The 19,647-nt window shown below is 41.7% G+C and overlaps 1 protein-coding gene across 1 annotated transcript in view; it reads left to right on the top strand.

Moving 5' to 3' along the window:
- znf438 (zinc finger protein 438) overlaps positions 1-19,647 on the top strand; it is a 46,404-nt gene that overhangs the window by 892 nt on the left and 25,865 nt on the right. The gene's annotated exons all lie outside the window — the stretch shown is intronic.

The raw sequence follows: 19,647 nt of genomic DNA, 5'->3' as shown, positions 1-19,647 counted from the left end.
TAATGCAGTTTGTATTGACTGATTCGTATCTTATTGCACTTTATATATTTACATTTATAACTACAGTAATGCAGATTGGACCCATGCTTGGGCCTTTTAATATACTGTTAGACTATTAGAGATGCTAACAGTTTTGAACATCTGTGTGCATTTCATATGTGTCAATCTATTTTCTATGGATTTTTTTAGGATTCTTTGCATCAATGTGATAAAGGGCCTTCTTCTTTTAAAGTTTGTTTTGTGCCAAAGACTGATCTTTCCATTTATTTGGATTCTAAATGGATATTTCAGAACTACAAGCTAAAACAGTGTGATAGAAGATTGTACTCTTATTTCCCACCAGTAAAGGCCCTTATCATCTTTTAAATAAGTGCTTACAGTTATCAATTTCAAAGTTGTTATATAATATGGAGCACTGCATGATTTGTGGTGAATAACAATACAGGTGCTGCTTTCAGTTAAAGGCCCTGACACACCAAACTGACACCAAAGAACACGTCCCGACAGACCCGACTGTTGTGTCGCCTCACGTCTCCTCACGTCTCCTGTGTCTTGGCCAACATTCGCACTGGAACACACCGCAAATACTTCAGCCAACGGCCAAGTAGCACGTACGCACTGCGCATGCGTGAGTGGCAATAACTCTCCTTACCAGCAGGCGGCGGTAGTTTGTATTCGTCATTCAAAAGAGGCAACCGGAATACAGATTGCGTGATGTATACAAACAAAAAATAGCTTGTGCGTTCCATTTTCCCTCTCGTCCATCACAGACTGTTTCACAGACTGTTTCACATAGCGACTTATAATCGTATAATTCTTGCGTCCAGGTGAGATGAAATTAAAATAATAGACGGCCAGACATCTATCGACGGCCGAAATCGGCTTGGTGTGTCAGGGCCTTTAGCAGCATAATTTGCATCTGTTATAGGGCTGCTTTAGACCCCATTTACACGGGAGCGTTTGTGTTTACGCACATATGTGTTTTCAAAAAAGTATTCCGTTCACACGCATTCTGCTCAATTAACTTGTCCGTTCACACGAGACCGCTGGAAACGCTGTAGTACATATGCCGGGCCTGTAATTGGCGGTGCTGCCGCCACAAAATACACCAAAAGCAGCGAAGAAGATCCAGGAGCATGGTTGCCATGGTTGCCCTTCTGTTTATTCTCCGTGGTGTGTGCTCCTGCTGTAAATGTCTCCGGTAGTCCACCAGCAGATGAAAAACACCCACCTCTCCGCCTCTTACAAGGGACGAGGGAACCATGCGGCAGAGTTTCCGCTAAAACATTTTTTTCCGCCTGTCAACATGTCCGTTAAAGTTTAAATCTTCCGGACAAAATTAGAAAAGTGCCGGTCAGAGGTCTTCTTTGTTGTTTATTGAGCTTTAAAACTAATTGATAACAACTCTATATATTAATATAAGAATAATAAACGGAGTCTCTCTATTCCTCCCCCTCTTCTGACAGCCCAGATCAGCTGATCTCTGAGCAGGAGACGTGGGGAGAGGGAGGCGGGGCTATTTCATCGTTATCAACAAATGATCGTATAGAGGCTTAAAGACGGAGCCATTTGCCCCCCCAGAGCGTTCCGTTTGCAGATCTATCCAACTTGGGACCCGTTATCGTTTGCGGGGTCCGTTTCTATCGTTTTGTTACGGCCTCGTGTAAACGAAAGGGCTATACGCAAGATAAACTATGCGGATACAACCCGTATCGTCCTCGTGTAAACGGGGTCTTAGACATGCATGTGCTTATGTTTTCTGCTTTTGACACGATTCCAGATAACTCTTGTAATGCACCAGCCAGGGCTAAAATGACTTGTTATCGACTACACCTGAAATTACTTATTGACACTATTACGCACTGTACTTTCTGTCACTGTGAGAGTAAAAAAAAACGTACTTTTAGGTATTAGATACCAGGGGTAGACATTAAGGGTAAAATGCCACCCCTCCGGGCCGGTGGAATTGTATTATCACTGGCCCCACCATTGTAACCACTGGCCCGGAGCATTCGTCCCAAAAAAATCAACTAATAATGAAGAAAATTAACACATTTGTTGCAATAGTAATTCATGCACTAACTACATTACTACTTGTACTACAACATTTGAATCATCAGTTCTTCCTCATTTTCCTCAATTGTTCATATTTGTTTTATTAAAATAATGATATTGTGGTCATTGTTAAAACATTTCTGCTATTATTATGAATATTATTATTTGTATAATGCGCTTTCTGCCTTCCTGTCATTAGGAGTTAGACATGTAATGGCTATGTATTAGATTAGAACCTTCATTATCCTAAACTGCTGGGACATTTCCCTATAGCCAATACCTTTATATGTTCTACTCTTCACTTGTCAGCATAGGTCGGCATTGATGTACAGAGCCGACAGAAGACCTTGTTTATATTGGCATCATATAGAGTGGTGCAGTGATGCGTCCTAAAACCAGGAAGTAAGCTGCTGGTTCCCTCGACAAAAAAGCAATGGGATTTCTCCACAGGGTTTTGGAAAATAGCTGGAAATAAGGTCTGTGGAAAACAAACCTGTTTGATAAATGCACGTTTTGTTCAGCTGGATAATATCCACATGTCTATCCTACTTTTATAATTTTATAATCATAAATCTAATCGATAGATTATAAAAGGGTTTTAGGACGCGTCACTGCACCACTAGAAGCCAACTCCATCGATCAAGCTGGCTGAAACTTTCTCTCACTCTTCTTCTCATGCGGGCCGCCACAATTAAATATCGTCCGCCACAAATGGATCTCATAAAAAAAATAATATATATTATTATTAATATATATATATATTTTTTGGTAGTCTAATGGATAGTGAGGTGGGCTGATGATCGGAAGGTTGCGAGTTCAAATCCTGCTTGGAACACCACTACTAGTGTGCCCTTGAGTAAGGCACTTAGCCCTCGGTTACTCCAGGGAGAATGTCCCTGTAATTGGTAATTGTAAGTCGCTTTGGAATAAAGCATCTGCTAAATGCCTGAATTGTAAATTGTAAATGATATTTTTGGGAGAATAAACCCCACAGATCCTCAACTCCGGTGTGTTTCACTCATTAACAACGCAACACAAGATCGTTGTCTACAGTAGCCATGAACTCGCATGTATTATCTTATTTGAGAGGGGGGTGGATGCATGGACCACCCGAATAGGTTAAGGGGCCTTTGGCTTTTCTTGCCGGGGGGGGGGGTGCGGTGCCCCCACAAATAGAATCAAATTCTGTGGGAAACACTACTCCCTGTCACTCTCCTTTAACTCCTCCGGTGACTTTCCTTTATTTCAAGATTGTTTTTTGCCTGGCACTTGGCCGGTTACCGCTGGTATTAAAAACATTTTGGCGAATGGTTAGGTGGGCGATAGTCTGTGGTGAAAGGTAGGGCCTGGCTCATTTCGTGGCATCTGCAGGCAGTGTCAAGTACTTCCGGCATCTGCCACAGAGTAGTGGCCTCTGTGGCAAGTACTTCCAGCATATGCCACAGATGCCACTACTCCGTGGCATCTGTGGCAAGTACTTCCGGCATAGGCCACAACTTGCCGAGTCATCTGCCGCTGCTCAACGGGAGTTGCCACAAGATGCCAGAGTAACGGCCCGTCCAACCTACAGCTTCGACAGCTTCAAAAACGGTTTCCAAAGCGTCTGCCCATTCACTTTGAATGGGGTGACGTCACGTTGCCTCGCTTTTTGCCGAACTGAATTGTGGGTAGCAGAGCGGAGCTTTCCTGGCGTTTCAGGCTGCAAAAGTTGAACAATGTTCAACTTCTGAAGCCAGAGACGCCGGAGTAGCCAGCGTCAGCCAATCAAATCCCGTTTATGCAAATCTGACAGTTCAAGCGCTAGTCAATCAAACCGCGTGCAAGCTGGGAGAGCCAGACCGCAGTTCATTTCCTCATATTCCAAACGAGAAATTACGGTAGCAAATCAGCCGGTTCTTTACGACCAGAACTATTTACTGGGATACAAACCGGAGAAACCAGGCATGGACAGTGGGTGAAACTGGTAGGTTTTCGCCTTTTTGGGGAGTTTATATATATATATATATATATATATATACAGGACTGTCTCAGAAAATTAGAATATTGTGATAAAGTTCTTTATTTTCTGTAATGCAATTAAAAAAACAAAAATGTCATACATTCTGGATTCATTACAAATCAACTGAAATATTGCAAGCCTTTTATTATTTTAATATTGCTGATTATGGCATACAGCTTAAGAAAACTCAAAAATCCTATCTCAAAAAATTTGAATAGTTCCTCAGACCAAGTAAAAAAAAAAGATTTATAACAGCAAAACACAATCAAACATTTGAAAATGTCCATTAATGCACTCAGTACTTGGTTGGGAATCCTTTTGCACGGATTACTGCATCAATGCGGCGTGGCATGGAGGCAATCAGCCTGTGGCATTGCTGAGGTGTTATGGATGCCCAGGATGCTTCAATAGCGGCCTTTAGCTCATTAGCATTGTTGGGTCTGGTGTCTTTCAGCTTCTTCTTCACAATACCCCACATATTCTCTATGGGGTTCAGGTCAGGGGAATTTGCAGGCCAATCGAGGACAGTAATGCCATGGTCAGTACACCAGTTACTGGTGGTTTTGGCACTGTGGGCAGGTGCCAGATCATGCTGGAAAATGAATTCCTCATCTCCATAGAGCTTTTCAGCAGACGGAAGCATGTAGTGCTCTAAAATCTCTTGGTACACAGCTGCATTTACTCTGGGCTTGATGAAACAAAGTGGACCAACACCAGCAGCTGACATGGCTCCCCAAACCATCGCTGACTGTGGGAACTTCACACTGGATTTCAAGCAACTTGGATTTTGCTCCTCTCCAGCCTTTCTCCAGACTCTGGCGCCTTGACTTCCAAATGAAATACAAAACTTGCTTTTGTCTGAAAAGAGGACTTTGGACCACTGTGCAACTGTCCAGTGCTTCTTTTCCTTAGCCCAAGTCAGACGCCTCTTCCGTTGTCTTGAGTTCAGAAGTGGCTTGACCATGGGAATACGGCTATTGTAGCCCATTTCCCGGACACGTCTGTGAACAGTGACTTTTGATACCTGGACTCCAGCTTCAGTCCACTGTCTTTGAAGCTCCCCCAAATTCTGGAAGCGACTCTTCTTCACAATGCTGTTAAGGCTGCGGTCATCTCTCTTGGTTGTGCAGCGTTTCCTGCCACATTTCCCCCTTCCAACAGACTTTTTGTGGATGTGCTTTGAAACTGCACTCTGTGAACAGCTTGCTCTTTGAGAAATTTCTTTTTGTGTCTTACCCTCCTGATGGAGGGTGTCAATGATGGTCCTCTGGACAGCAGTCAGATCAGCAGTCTTCCCCATACTTGTGATTTAGTTTACTGAACCAAGCTGAGTGTTTTTCAAGGCTCAGGAAACCCTTGCAAGTGTTTCGAGTTAATTAGACGATTCAAGTGATTCGTTGAACACCCTACTAGTATACTTTTTCATGATATTCTAATATTTAGAGATAGGATATTTGAGTTTTCTTAAGCTGTATGCCATAATCAGCAATATTAAAATAATAAAAGGCTTGCAATATTTCAGTTGATTTGTAATGAATCCAGAATGTATGACATTTTTGTTTTTTTAATTGCATTACAGAAAATAAAGAACTTTATCACAATATTCTAATTTTCTGAGACAGTCCTGTATATATGGCTCGCATAAAATCCCCGGGTTTTTTTGCTTTGTATGCCGGGGGCGGGACATTCATGTGATTGGTTGTTGGTCGCGGTGCTCGAATAAAATCCCCAAGCTTCAGACACGCCCAGCTCCAAGCTTTTGTTGAAGCTATAGTGTGGACGGGCCGTAAGATAAGGTTTACGGTAGCTGCCACTCGCCTTCCGTGGCAAATGCTGCTATTTACCTGTATTTATCGTGTAAAATGTTGCTGTTTAGGCATGACTTTATCGAACTGATCTGTACACAGGACTGATGTGCCATCTCTATTTTTCAAAAAGATTATATATTATAATTTCTATTCAATTTTACTTGGAGCATGGTTTGCTAAAATAAACACACGTGCTATATTTATGATGAAATATTGGCGAGTGAGGGTTGCAACGCCCTTGGCAATTGTCGCTTCTTGAGAGGAGTTTCCACTGCTTGCTACGATAAACCAGGTGTATTATGACTAGTAAAGACAAATAATTAACAAATAATTATCTGTATTGACACAGCAACGTGTACACTGGTGTTATTGCCCCATGCCTTCAGCAGCAGCAGGCCATTCACTTTGATTTTATCCCGTTATGAAATGTCATCATTTCGACAATAAAGAAATGCTACATAAATCTTATCTTGTACGTTTTATCGAACCATCTCCGTTTCTAACTTTCAATATATTTAAAAAGAGATCTCTCTCTCATCTGCGTGCGGACGCGGGGCCTCACAGACATGTTGCTGCGCTGTGCACACAGTTCTGCCGGTAATGAATATTACATTTTGTGAGGAAACTTTTCCACCAATAATTCCAATAAGTATTCCAAAATGTATTCACTTCAGGTTTACGAAAGTAACTGTAATCAGATTAGTTGTTTTTCAAATGTAACGCGAGCTGAATACAGTTAGGCTACTTGATTTTTGGAGAAAAAAAAAATCTCTTTTTTTGTATTTATTTCGGATTTCTGGCCCTTCTCCACATGGAGGTCAACGGCAGCTCTCAACTGTTGTATTGCTCAAATGTTGTGGCTTTTGTAGCTAACTGACCATGTTGCTCCACATGAGCTACTCTTAAAAGTGTTGACAGAGACTGCTTGAGTTCCTTGTTACACGTACTGCTCCTTCCATCCATACTAAGATACACTCTGGGAACATGATTTTTTGCAGCTTTATGAATTTGGAGTCTAAGTGTGACTTCAAGTCGGAGACAATTGATGGTCCTTGAGGGTGTTTGACCTGAGAACAGGCTGAACATTTACATTAAACACTTTTTTTAAGAAGTTAAAAATAAGGAATATTATCCCCTGTGGTGAAATGAAGATACATTTGGATGAGGTAGAGTATTCCGCTGCTCTCAGATCCATCTTATTGGAACCGAAAGTCTCTCTCACTGTGGGGTAGAGTATGTTCCAGAGAGTGTTCTTGGTTTTCCTTTCCAGATATAACAATTTATTATTTTCACTATCTGCAGCAGCCCAGTTTTTGTCACATTTAAGATGTCGTAAAAGTCAGCAAACCCCACATGTCTTCGGTCTTTATGCAGGGAAAGTTGACTGAAACCAGTTTTCTTTCAACAATGGTTTTTCAACTTTTACACTCAGTAAGAACTGGGAGTTCCCTTAAAAAACTGTTTTTTTTTCTTGGCAATTCGGGCTTCAGTGATTTGCTCTTGGGGCTTAGTGTCCATCTGATGTAATACAGTTTTGTATTTTTACTGTAGAAGAGTTCCAACTCATGGTTAGGTAACATAATTAGGAAACATTTTCTAACTGTTGCACCTTTCTTTTTGTAGAAAAACTGCTGTCTCAGCAATCGTTTTATGCTGATGATGGAAAGCAGGTCACACCACACAAATCAGTAACACTCTTTCGCATTCGGTAAAACTTTCACACTCATAACAGAAACTCCCACGACACAACACCTACTTCGTACTGGCTCTTGGCTATTAGACGTAGCAAACTTTCCCTCCTCCCCACGCTCCAGTTTTGATGAAGGTTGTTATCATAAGTGGAAAGTCATGCTTTCGGTTAGACGTGATTGGTTGGTTCACAAAATAACATGTAAACACCTCTAAAAAAAACAAACCTTAAAGGTCCTGTTCAATCATTTTATTTGTTCAGGTTTTGATATATTGATTGCCTCCAAGGCAGGTAAATATTGGTGAATGGTAATATATTTGTCATCCTCACAACTTACTTTTTTACATTTTAAAGTAAAATGTTTTTCCTATACAATGTCCAGGTGCATGTACAGTAAATCGAGACTGGACTCATGAACTCAGTAATCTTAAAATCTATATGCAACTATTAACAGAAAATGCTGTCAATAATTTCACTGGAACAACTTTTTAACAGAAATAGTCCCTCTAGAAAATGGAACCAAAAGAAGGAAAATCCATGGTCAACTGTTCCATAAATATACAAATAATCAAGCAAAAATGCCCAAAATATGATAGTACAGGGTGTACATATGTGCACTATTTACCCTATAGTATGAAAACTATAATCAATATATTGAAAATGTAGGGCTTTACAGGCAAACAGTTTTTAAAATAATTGTAATGTCAACTGTTGCTTTTTGAATATTGGGACAGGTATTTCTCCTTGTTCACTGATGTTTTACAGCTCAACCATTAATTGAGAAGGCTTAATCAAGAAAATGATGAATGAATGGACATTGTCAAATCTTTAATTGTTGCCATGATGAAAACTGTTAGCATTGTGTTCTCTGGATTATTAAAATAAGTAAGTTGTGGTGGCTGCAGAAACCTTTGAGAAACTCTTAATGGCTACATGCAGTACACCACTAGCTAAGTGGTAAAATATGTTTTTCCTTCATTTGGGTGAACTGACCCTTTCTAAATGCCCCAATCTGCCTTAGGCGGCATCTGACTGTTGGCATGAGACAACTTTCTCCATGTTATATAAGCACAGGTCACCTCAGTTCAGCAGAATAGTGTAAACACACCATACAGTTAATTTAATAATAATCACATATTAATCAGCTTTCATTCTAGCTCAAACTCATCTGATTAATTACATCGTGTACATCTACTGTTCCTTAAAACTCAGATTGCTGCTCAGTTGGCAAATCGGGTAGCCTTGACATTTTTGCTAAGATTTGTTTTGCAAACTCAGGGCAGCTCTCTGCCTTATAGATGAGTCAGTGTGAGGAGCACCCACACACACACACACACACACACACACACACACACACACACACACACACACACACACACACACACACACACACACACACACACACACACACACACACACACACACACACACACACACACACACACACACACACACACACAGTAGGACAGCTTCCTTTATCTCACAGCTCAATGTGGAAAATGTCTCACACTTTAAGGTTCATCGCATACATGATTTAAGAAAGAAGAATTACACTGTGTGATATCGTTTATCACCAGAATATGAGTAAGGGGTTGGCATGTAAACCCGGCACCCAGAGTAAACACAGGCCATGTGACCGACTGGAGCGTTTACTTTGGCCGGCCTGCAGTTCCATGTGGTTTCACATGTGGCTAGATGAGGAGGGTGGAAGCAGGCAAAGGAAACTTAGATGCTTGTCTAACATTTCCGCTCAATCATATCCAAGATCATGTTACCCTAACACACACAAGATTATTTTACACGGGCGCCACTCATTGAAGTTACAGTCTAAGTAGTAGGTAATAACAAAAAAGTGGAGAGCGTTACCAAATCTTGTTGACATTTTGCATGAGGGATATGATAATACAGCATACAATTCAGCCAGACACTCTGCATGGATTGGCTTGCAGGGTTTTTTTTTTCGAGGAGAAGTTTTGCTTTCAAGCTTGGCCTACTTTTCCAATTATGGCATCTCTATATTATGGGCAAAATACAAGCACTGCAAGACTGGATTAAAATGCAGCTCTTCCCAAAGAACTAGCATATACGTGCTAATTGAGTGTGAAAGATTCCTGACTACTACTACTACTACTGACACTGTACCTCAGCCACACCATAGACTATGCATTACATTAATGCACAAAATGTACACAATATCATGTTTTTTATTACTGCACATATTTTATTCAAAATGTTTATTACTGCACAGGGCTCGACATTAAGGACTGCCCGATGGCCCGGGGCCATCTAGTATTTAGCTCGGGCAATGAAGCCTCACCTGCTGGTTGCCCGATCGGGCAATATATTATGACAGTATCATGCAGCTCGCGGATCCAGTAATGAGTGACCCGACAGTAAAACTAAACATATCTATAACTAGTTTAGGTAGTTTGAGAGGTAATTAAAATAGCTACGAGTGATATTCTAACCTGAAGTGTGTGTTTTGTCCATTCACCGCTGCATGTAATCATGCAGAGCTGCGTGTCGACTCGTCAGCAGCAGCTGATCTCTCTCTCCCGTCAGATTAGACTTCACTCGCGTTTATGTCCATATCGATCAAATCCAGCTAGTTCTAGCTAATGATATGACTACCTGCTTATTAAAAGACACCTAAACAATAAATGTCGCTATGCAACCGGGTGAGGCCACAAAGTATAGCGCAGCATTATGCATTTGTTTACATGCCCACCGGAACCCCGAGGCATTACCAACAGATCAACGCACAATCAACCCAGACAGGACATCTCTTTCTCCACATTACGTGTTAGACGTTAGAATTGACTATTATTGTCTGTCACATACTCTTCTTGTCGCTCACATAAGTGGCGCAACTGAAGCGGTATTTCGCTAAAGGGAAATTATTTTGACCGAAGATATTTAGATTTGCCGGCCAACGGGAACTCCGACGTCACCATGTTGTGTGCTTCGCGGATGCGCTCGGCTCCTCTCGACTGCTGCTCGGGTCTGCTCGGTCAGCTTCCGGATGAGGAAGCATTCATTCGACCAACTTACAGTAGATAACATTACAAACATTTTTAACAGGGGCAATAATAGTGTAAATAATGTTTGTTTTGACAGTTATAACTGAATGTAATGTTTTCTACTTTTTTACATCTGGGAAGGCATTTGCCTTCATCAGATGGAAAGTGTCTTGACCAACAACTTAAGTATTTCTTATAGCTATGCAGGGCATGCAAGCGAGCAAACAAGAGCAAACAAACAAACAAGTGAAATGAAGAATACAATTGAAATTGTACAATATAATATTGTGGTGGTTCATCTTATAATTCAGTCTAGAGAATGCACCCGACAGCATCTAAGGCCTGCAAAAATCTAAATGTTCTAGGGCGAGGCCCCCCAAACCCTTCGTGCCATTTCGTCCGCGCGCATTTTTCAGGGCAATCTCTATTGGGCTCAGGGCCATCTGTAAATTAGCTTTGATGGCCCACAGGGCATGCACTGCTGCACATATTTTATTCAATTTCTATTTCAATGTAAATATTGCTATATTTTACTATATTTTTTCATGTTATTATAGTTTTCTATCTGTGTTTAACCTTTTTTGTTTTACTTTTATGTATGCACCACAACGGAGTCAAATTCCTCGTACCTGGTAATAAACCTGTTTCTGATTTCTGATTCAGATTCCTCTCTCGTACAGAAGAAAAGTTTCTGCTTCAAAATTAGATGGTGCCTTTTTTAGCAAAATAGATAAAACCGTTAAAGTGGTCTTTTCACATTTTATTGTACTTATACCTGAATTATGAGCAGCTGATATGTATCCCATCTGTTAAGTGCTGCCCAAAGATGTCATGAGTGAAGAGTTGAAGAACAAGGAAAGTGCATCTCTACTCTGAATAATGAATGGAGACCATATTGTGGGATGGAAAAGAGGAGGATGTGGTTCAGTAATAGTCTGGTGAACATTTCTTTCTCCGCGAAAATTGTCGGTCTAGCTAGACTCTTGTTTCCAAGAAAAGTTAATGAAAATTACATGTGAAGCCTAATGACTGACTTTTACTGGATTTGGAGGCTGCAGGCAGCGAAGGCATATATTATTATATTAGGCTGCTCCTTTGAGCATTAGCATAGTTCCTGGCTATGCTCCACTTCCAGCAAACCGTTTTGTTTGGCGTTGTGTGGTAAAAGCATAAGAGGTGGATGAGAATAGACTGCAGCATCAGACCTGTGTGGTCAGTGGAACTGGCTGCTAGCTTTCAGATCTGTCATTTCACTTAGGGCAATACTGCCTTTACGATACATCATAAGTTTCCTCTAAAGTCAGACGGTTTTTAAAATTGGAGTTCAGAAAAGGCCGTCTTTTTTTAAACTCTGGGTTGAGAAGTGAGAGAACAGCCCCTCCCTGCAGAGGTGCCCTTGAGCAACGGCCTCAAGCCCCAACTGTTCCCCCGGCCGGCAGCAAATGGTAGAGACCATTTTCAAGAAAGTGTAGAGCGGGCATATAAAGCATTTGTGCTCAGTTAATAAGGGATTAAAAAAGGGAAGTTGAGATCACCCAAAAAGTGAGGAAGTGGCTTTGTTACAAAGGTATTGCAATCAGGCTTTTTTATGTGACACTCTATTCTTGTTTACGTATTTTAAAATACATATGTAGTGATCGTATGGATTGTGGTTTTGGCAAGGACTTTCTTTGAAGGTCTATTTTCTGCTTAAGAGTTATTAACTTTGTGTTATAAAGAAAAAAAAGCTGAACATTATTTTCCATTGTGTGCATAAATAAGCAAATAATGTTTGGCCTTTTTAGTTATTTATCTCTCACCTCGGTTTCAATTCTTTTTCATTCGTTTCAACCCAAATAAAAAAGCTTTTGACAATCCATTATTCCTTTATTTAAGCAAAAACCAAAATAATTAAATGAGCATTTCGTTATTATGGTTTTAAGCCTGACTTGAAAAAAAGGTTGAACCAAACCTTTTAAATATTTGTTTACTTCCATCCAAGTTTACAACACCAATATTCCCTGAAGTTAAGTTTACATGTTTTATTATTTATTCTATATGTCTTTCTCACTTATTAGTTATTGAGAAAGACAAGTAAAAAAGACAGATGAAATAAATAGTAAAAAATGGGCTCAAAATGTAATAAGTGGATTCTCGGTTGCTGTCGTGACAGGCTAATTCCTGGTTAAATGGCTTGGCCTATATGTAGCGGTATACATTTATTTATGTCTACCAGCCTTAATTTATCAATTAGCTTCAGACATTAGGGAAAATCTAAGTCATTTTGGGCCTACTCGTGTTTATTCTGTCTGAGACAGGCTTGTGAATTTGAAACCCAAGCCCACGCCGTGTCATTCCTCTGTGGTCCCTCCTACCCCACCAGTGGGTGCAGCACGTGCATTAAAGGCAGCAGAGAGGCGTTCACTTTCATCCCCCTGTCATTTGGCCGCTTCCCAAATATATTGTCTAACCACGGCTCATTTCTCAGCTCGTCCCACCCACTGTCTCCTCAGCCTCTCAGCCCCCTGCGTATCTTTCTTGCAAACACATTTGTGTGTCTCCCTCTCTCCATCCCACAGCTATGATTTTGGCGTCAGGGTTGCTCCCACTCCCTCCCAGCCCTGGATCGAGTTACCCTGCCATTACTCAGTCGTTCCCCCTGCTAGGGTGCTCCATGTCAGGCGTAGCGGAGCCTGCCTGCTCGCTGCCTTCCTCTCCGGACCTGCGGAGTAGCTCAGTTCAACCACAGACGCCCCTGGTCAGTGGAGTCTCTCCAGCTATGGCACAGACTCCCTGGAAAATTATGCAGAGGAGCGAGTGGTTTGGAGCTGCAGATTTAGAGCTGTAGATTCAATTTCATGCTGCTTTTCTCCCTATGGTTTGTATTATAAATCGTTTTGTTGTTGTTTCTACCCTTACACCCACAAACACAAGAGTGTTTACTGCCAGTATACAACCAGCCCATCCCTAGCATGCGTCACAAGTCCACTGTTGATTTGTGGAGCTCATCGTTTTATGGTTATGTAATGTCGGTTCCCTTGACGAGTAAAACCTCTTGTTAAACCCCACGCCGCCCTATTCCCATAAAAGTGAGTGATGCAGGCAGTGGTACGAGGGCCCTCGCTATGCCGTATCCTACACTACGTTGGACTGGATGGGATCAGTACAGGTGGCTTAGCCAAAGCATGACACTGCAGAAATTTCACTGACTTGGCTTTATCGCTTGATTAATGCACGCTGAGTAAATCTATTGAGGAATTGTGGGATCCTATAGGTCTAATTTACGAGCGTCAGTGAGGGTAGGTGTATACCTGTGTCTCTGCCCATGCCCTTTCATAGGTTGTCAACTTTTATAGAGGCCTCAGCATCCTCCTCCTATTAAGCCTGTTGTGGAGCCATAACTCCCTCTCTGCTCCTGCCAAGCTCTCAGTAATTTATTTAGGTCCAACATATGGCTGTCCTGTGCGATCCAAGGCAACATATCGCATCACAGGAAGGCCTGCTCAGGCTGGGCTAATCCTCCCTAATTGAAAGGGAGGCAGCGTTTTGGGCCAGTGGCTTGTACGTCGCTCATCTCCCCGCTTGTTTTACAGTAATGAGACATCTGGGGCTGGAGAGCAGAGCTGTTTGTAGAGGGAGAAACGCTCCTGAGCTCCAGGGTCTGTAGGACTGTCACGGACTGAACAACAGAGCTGACTGCATGTGTACTCCTGTCTGTATTTGGCTATTTTATTCCGCAGTGTCCCGGCACAGTCTCATTTGCCATGCTAATGTTAGATTAGATTTACATCATCGGAAATAATAATACATTTAGGCCAAGGCTACAGCTATTAAGGGTAAGGGAGGACATTCCTTCGCCCAGAACAGAGTCTGCTAATATTAGGCTCACATTCCCTCCATCTACAGTTAGTCTGTAATGTTTTTTCTATGAAAATATTATTACTTAAGATAGGGGTTGTTTTTCTTCTCATTTTGTGCGACAGCGTTAATCACACTTAAGTTCCATACAAACATACGTTTTTATTTACCTCAAGTCGTATATCTCGGCACATTTATGGGATGCTCAGGAGCACCTCAGCAGAGTAAACATAAGCCTTGTAAATACAACGTGCATACACCAGGCAGGGTGGGGGTCAGAGGTCAACCTGTTGTAATTCCACAGCAGTCTTGTACAGCTGTTCAAAGTATAACAAACTATATAACATTACTCTTCCCCAAAGTAATGCCATATGTCTGCCTAGTTTAGATGTGATTTGCCATTAGAGATGTCCCGATCACGTGATCGGGGATCGGAGCCGATCACGTGATTTTCAAAAGATCGGAATCGGGAGAAAAAAATAGGGGATCGGGATTTCTTTTTTTTTTTTTTTTTTTAAATACTTTTTTAAAGTTTTGTATTTAATGTTACAAAACAAAAATGACCATGTTCAAGTCTTAAAGTCATCCGGAGGCCTTAGTTTTGGTTTCAAATTACACAACATCATGTATGTGTTGCTTCTTTGGGGCTTGTTTTCATAGACCTGGTTGCTTATTTCTCTCAAATCTGGCAACAGAGTGGGCAGGGCGCAGTGTCTAATTGTAGCAGTAAGCTAACGAGTACTGAAAGCTTTATTTAGTTTTGATCCAATGCTGCACAACTGAATTGATCCAATGCTGCTGTGAAAAAAAGAAGCTATATCCATGTTGGATAGAATATCCAATTTAAATAAAAAAATAACCTTAAGGGACAACTTTAATCCTTTTTTTCCTTTTTTTTCTCTTAATGCATTGCATAAAGATCGGATCGGGAAAAATCGGTATCTGCAGATTGTCAAAATCAAATGATCGGAATCAGATCGGGAGCAAAAAAAGGTGATCGGGACATCCCTATTTGCCATGGTTTTAGGGGTAAAAAAACTCGTATTCTGTTTTCATACCGAGGTACCTAAAATGATTGTCTTTCAACACAACTAGTTTTGTGGATTATCATAATCCTAACATTCTTTTTGGAAAGAGATACACTGAACATTTCATATATAGCCTTTTTCTTTGGTATGATAGGTATACAGATGTGTACTTGGAAGTACTCCAACTGGTATCTTCAAGCATCAGTAAGTCATATCAAAATACTAGATATGTTTGAACCTTGGTCGGAGGAAAAACACAGTTAAATGTTTTATGGCCCTCACTAGTATTGTAGAAAAGCAGGTAGACATTCCGTTGCTCCGTTACAGTGTACTATTGGCTGTCTGAACCCTAGAATGACCTCACCAATCACATTACTATTATGCTACTACCCCTAAATCGTGTCAGCATTGGCTGTTCAATGTACTTTCAATGCTTCTTCTTCTTTCACAGTTCAACAGTTTTCCACAGAAACATGTCTTTTTATTTATGGCTGCACTCTGACGTTCTTTTATAGGACTCAGGTAGGTATAGATAAATATCTTACCACTGGGGGGCCTGGCTGAACACTGTGGTACAAGCACTCAGGGCAGTGGCAGTAAGAAAATAGTGGATTTTCTTTGGTCCGCCACCTTGTTTATTTGCCCAAAGCTACAAGCATCCACACTGGCCTTGTATTGCTATTTTCACACAGTAACGGTGACCTGGCAGTGCATTAAGGCAGGTCTGCAGCTACACTCCAGATCCAGTTGGACACGCTATGCCCGCTACTGCTCACCAGAGACCTCTAAATTACTGCCTTTCACAAGCAAGAACAGCACCTCACATGTTTGAGGAGAGTTCCTTTTTTTGTGTTTGCCGTTATGTTTTCTGTTCCGTCTCAGTACAGTACACACAAAGAGACATGGTTTGTACATCGGATATCTCTGCTAGTGCAAAGTACTGTAAGTGCTAGTGCGTGCAAAAAAAATCTCTTTCACATATCAAGTTGTTGTACGCCCAACACCCATATTACTTCATGTTTTATCCTAAATAACCACTCACACTCTGAAAGGTATGAAGCTGACTAACATTGGCAAATATATTTGAGAGGCTTAAGGTTAATACTAAACTGCTGTAATCCATTATTTGGTTGGTTTCAGAGTAGAGATAGCAATGGTTCAGCATGTACCTGTCAGTACTAAATGATTGCTTATTTCCTGCCAGAGGGTGGGTGGGTGTGTGTGTGTGTGGGGGGGGGGGGGGTTGTGGGTGTAATAACAAGCAGCTGCCTCAGCTGGACCTTACCTTTCCTTTCTGTCAGCCTGCTGTTCTCTCAAGCTAGCTTGCTGTATGCCAAAACACCTACTTGTGCTCAAGTTCTGCACTGCCTGTTCAAGAGAGCAACTGCCGTAGGTAGCGTGTAATCAGGACGGAGTACAAGACAAAAGCTTGATCCACGTTGATGAGCGGTTACTTCCTGTGAGGCAGTGTTGGAGGAAGCAGTACGCACAAATGAAAAGCATCATTCTATGTACAGAGGCTCACTCAACGCCTACTGCTTATGACAATTCTTTTTATTCTTCCTACTGTGGCTTTCCTTTTGTGATTAGCTAAATGCTCCATTGATCCGCACCCGAGTCGAGGCACCCGGAGCGAGGTAGCCATATTTATCACACAGCGAAGGGAGCATGCGGGATGTTGCACCGGCTGTCCCTCTTTCATTGGAAAACGATAAACATAAATCTGTGGAATGCATCCGTGTGATCTAAGTCTACAGCCGACTGGGGGGGGGGGGTGGGGAGGCCTGATCTGCACCGCTTTCCTCAGGCCCTAGAATTAGAGAGCCGCAGCTCTATGGGGTTTGCTGACATTTGAGGAAAAAAAAAGCCCACCTTCAGCAAAGGCAGACTTGCAAATCAGTGTCACAAGTGCAGGACTGTTGCTCTAAAATGGGAGCGAGGATGTGAAGGCTTCTGAGGAGCCCCCTCAGCAATGCAGAGGGACCGTGGATAGGGCAAGGCTTCTCCCTTTGAATCACAGCTAATTAACGAAGTAATTAAGATCCGAATCTCTGCTCGGAGAAGGCCTCTAAATTGTCTATACATTCAAATAGGCCATCAAAAGGAAATCCCTTGCATTCAGGGAAAAGGTAAATTAAAGCGTTCAGACCCTTTCCTCTCTATTATCCTCGCCGTGTGTCACACAAGGGACATCTGTTGAAAAGAGCAAGCCAGTGTTACGGTGAGTTAAAGCCCTCTCTGCTCCATCAGAAGCACTGTTCATAATGCATTCGCTATACATATTTCAGCTCGAGTGAATTTATTTCAATAAATAATGTCACTCCAAGGACACACTTCGATCTTTCCACGGCCACACCATATTGTTATCTCATTCCTCTTGTGGCAAATGACACATTAACAAACAGTTTATAAACAGGGCACTTAGCACGTCCACAGTTTTATCATCACTGCACACTGCTAGAGTAACCTCTCTTCATGATGGATGTGTATTACATTTATTCTGCTGCTGCAAGGATATCTATGGGTATGGCCATAATGTTAAGGCTTACAGAGAATTTCATATAGTGGGCGCAAAGTGAATGCGGTTTATGGCTGGGATTAAGAAAAGTGGGCTTTTTTAGTAGATGGTTCATCTACTGTGTTGGCTTTTTTTAAATGCTGCATCCTTCAACTGACCTGCTTCTTGAGTAGAATGCTTCATGGCATTCAGGAAGTGCCTTAGTTTTCTCTGTCAACAGTCAATGTATCGGCCGGTGTTTGACTTTCACAAAGACACCACATTTTGTCTCCAGTCACTTCTTTTACTTACTACATCAATCAGTGAGACCATTACGAAGGACCGGTACTGCCCCTGTTGACATCCATTGGATGGATTACCATGACAGACATTCATGGTCCCCAGATGATGAATCCTTATGATCCTCTGACCTTTTCTCTGCCAACAGCATGTCAAAGGTGTCCATTATTGACCAACATGTTGACCATGTTGAGCAAAATAGACAGGCATGGAATATTTTTTAGAAATGAATGGTCCCCAGGACTAACCTTGATCCTAAAATCTCATAATTGTTTGGATGGATTGTCATTATGTGATACGTACAGGCCTAATGTAACTTTGCTGATAGTTACAGTGCCGTTGCGACTTTTCCAGGAAGCTAAATAAGCTAACTATTAAGTTTAAAAAAAGTTGGTGATTTTATCAACATTTCTTTGTGTGTGTTAGTCCTTTTCCCCAGCTGGGTCATAGGACAGCGCAGGAATAGGCCTTTTACAGTTGGACTTACTGGTTGATAAGTGTTCCCTGCTCAGGGTACAAAGCAAACTCCTGTTTCCTGAGCTGTCTTGGGCAATTTGTGCTGAGCTCAGTGTAGTGCCAGAACATTTCCACTTATGTTTCACCTCAGTCTATATACTCTGCAGAAAGACACACTAGGTTGAGACCGTGGTGGTGAAATTCAAGCGCAGTCCATGTTGAGTTTAGAGGCCACTACCCTTTTTTTTACCAGCGCTTTTCATGTATATCGTCGGAGCCCTAGGTCTTCACACATTACCTTTCTGAACGCTGATGTAGGTAGAGATCAGGCTCAGAAAGCCTAAAGTGTTGCTTTCAAGAGAAGTGAAACTGTTTCTTGTCAGGCTCTTAAAAAGTCTTGATGTTAACTGCCTAAATTTAGCATTTGTAAAAATCGAGCATACCTATAAATGCCAACAGGCTCCCCTTTCAGGTTACAGTTGAAATTCACATAACCCAAATCACTTCCTCTTTTCTTTCCTCTCAGGCAGGAAGGGGTTACTCTCCATGTTTCCTGTCCAATTCCCAGAGCTCCAGCTATGTTCTGATTGCTTTCTTGATGTTAAACATTCCCAGGCTCCTATAACCTTCTAGCTTGCCTCCGCCGTCCAAAAGCCGTCCCAGGTGAACGAGTGGGCGAACCTCCTGTTTTTAAGGATAAAATCTCCACACACTTTTTTTTTCTTTCACAGGGGGTGGGAGATATGGGGACTGGAGCGGCAGGGATCCGTGTGGTGGGAAAGCATTCCTTCTTTGCATTCCGTTTAGTTAGCGTAAGGCTGTGGGAAAGCATATTTTCCCAACCATGGTTCGCTGGAGTCAGTTTTTCTTGTGAAATATGGCTGCACATGGTATGAAGGTTGGATAAAGCAGGGCACAGCATGTTGACCTTTTCAAAGTGTGATGGAGTAAATAAAT

The sequence above is a fragment of the Notothenia rossii genome, assembly GCF_949606895.1.
Source record: "Notothenia rossii genome assembly, chromosome: 12".
Taxonomy (NCBI): domain Eukaryota; kingdom Metazoa; phylum Chordata; class Actinopteri; order Perciformes; family Nototheniidae; genus Notothenia; species Notothenia rossii.
The sequence above is the reverse complement of the archived record's forward strand: the minus strand, read 5'-3'. Positions and strand labels throughout refer to the sequence as shown.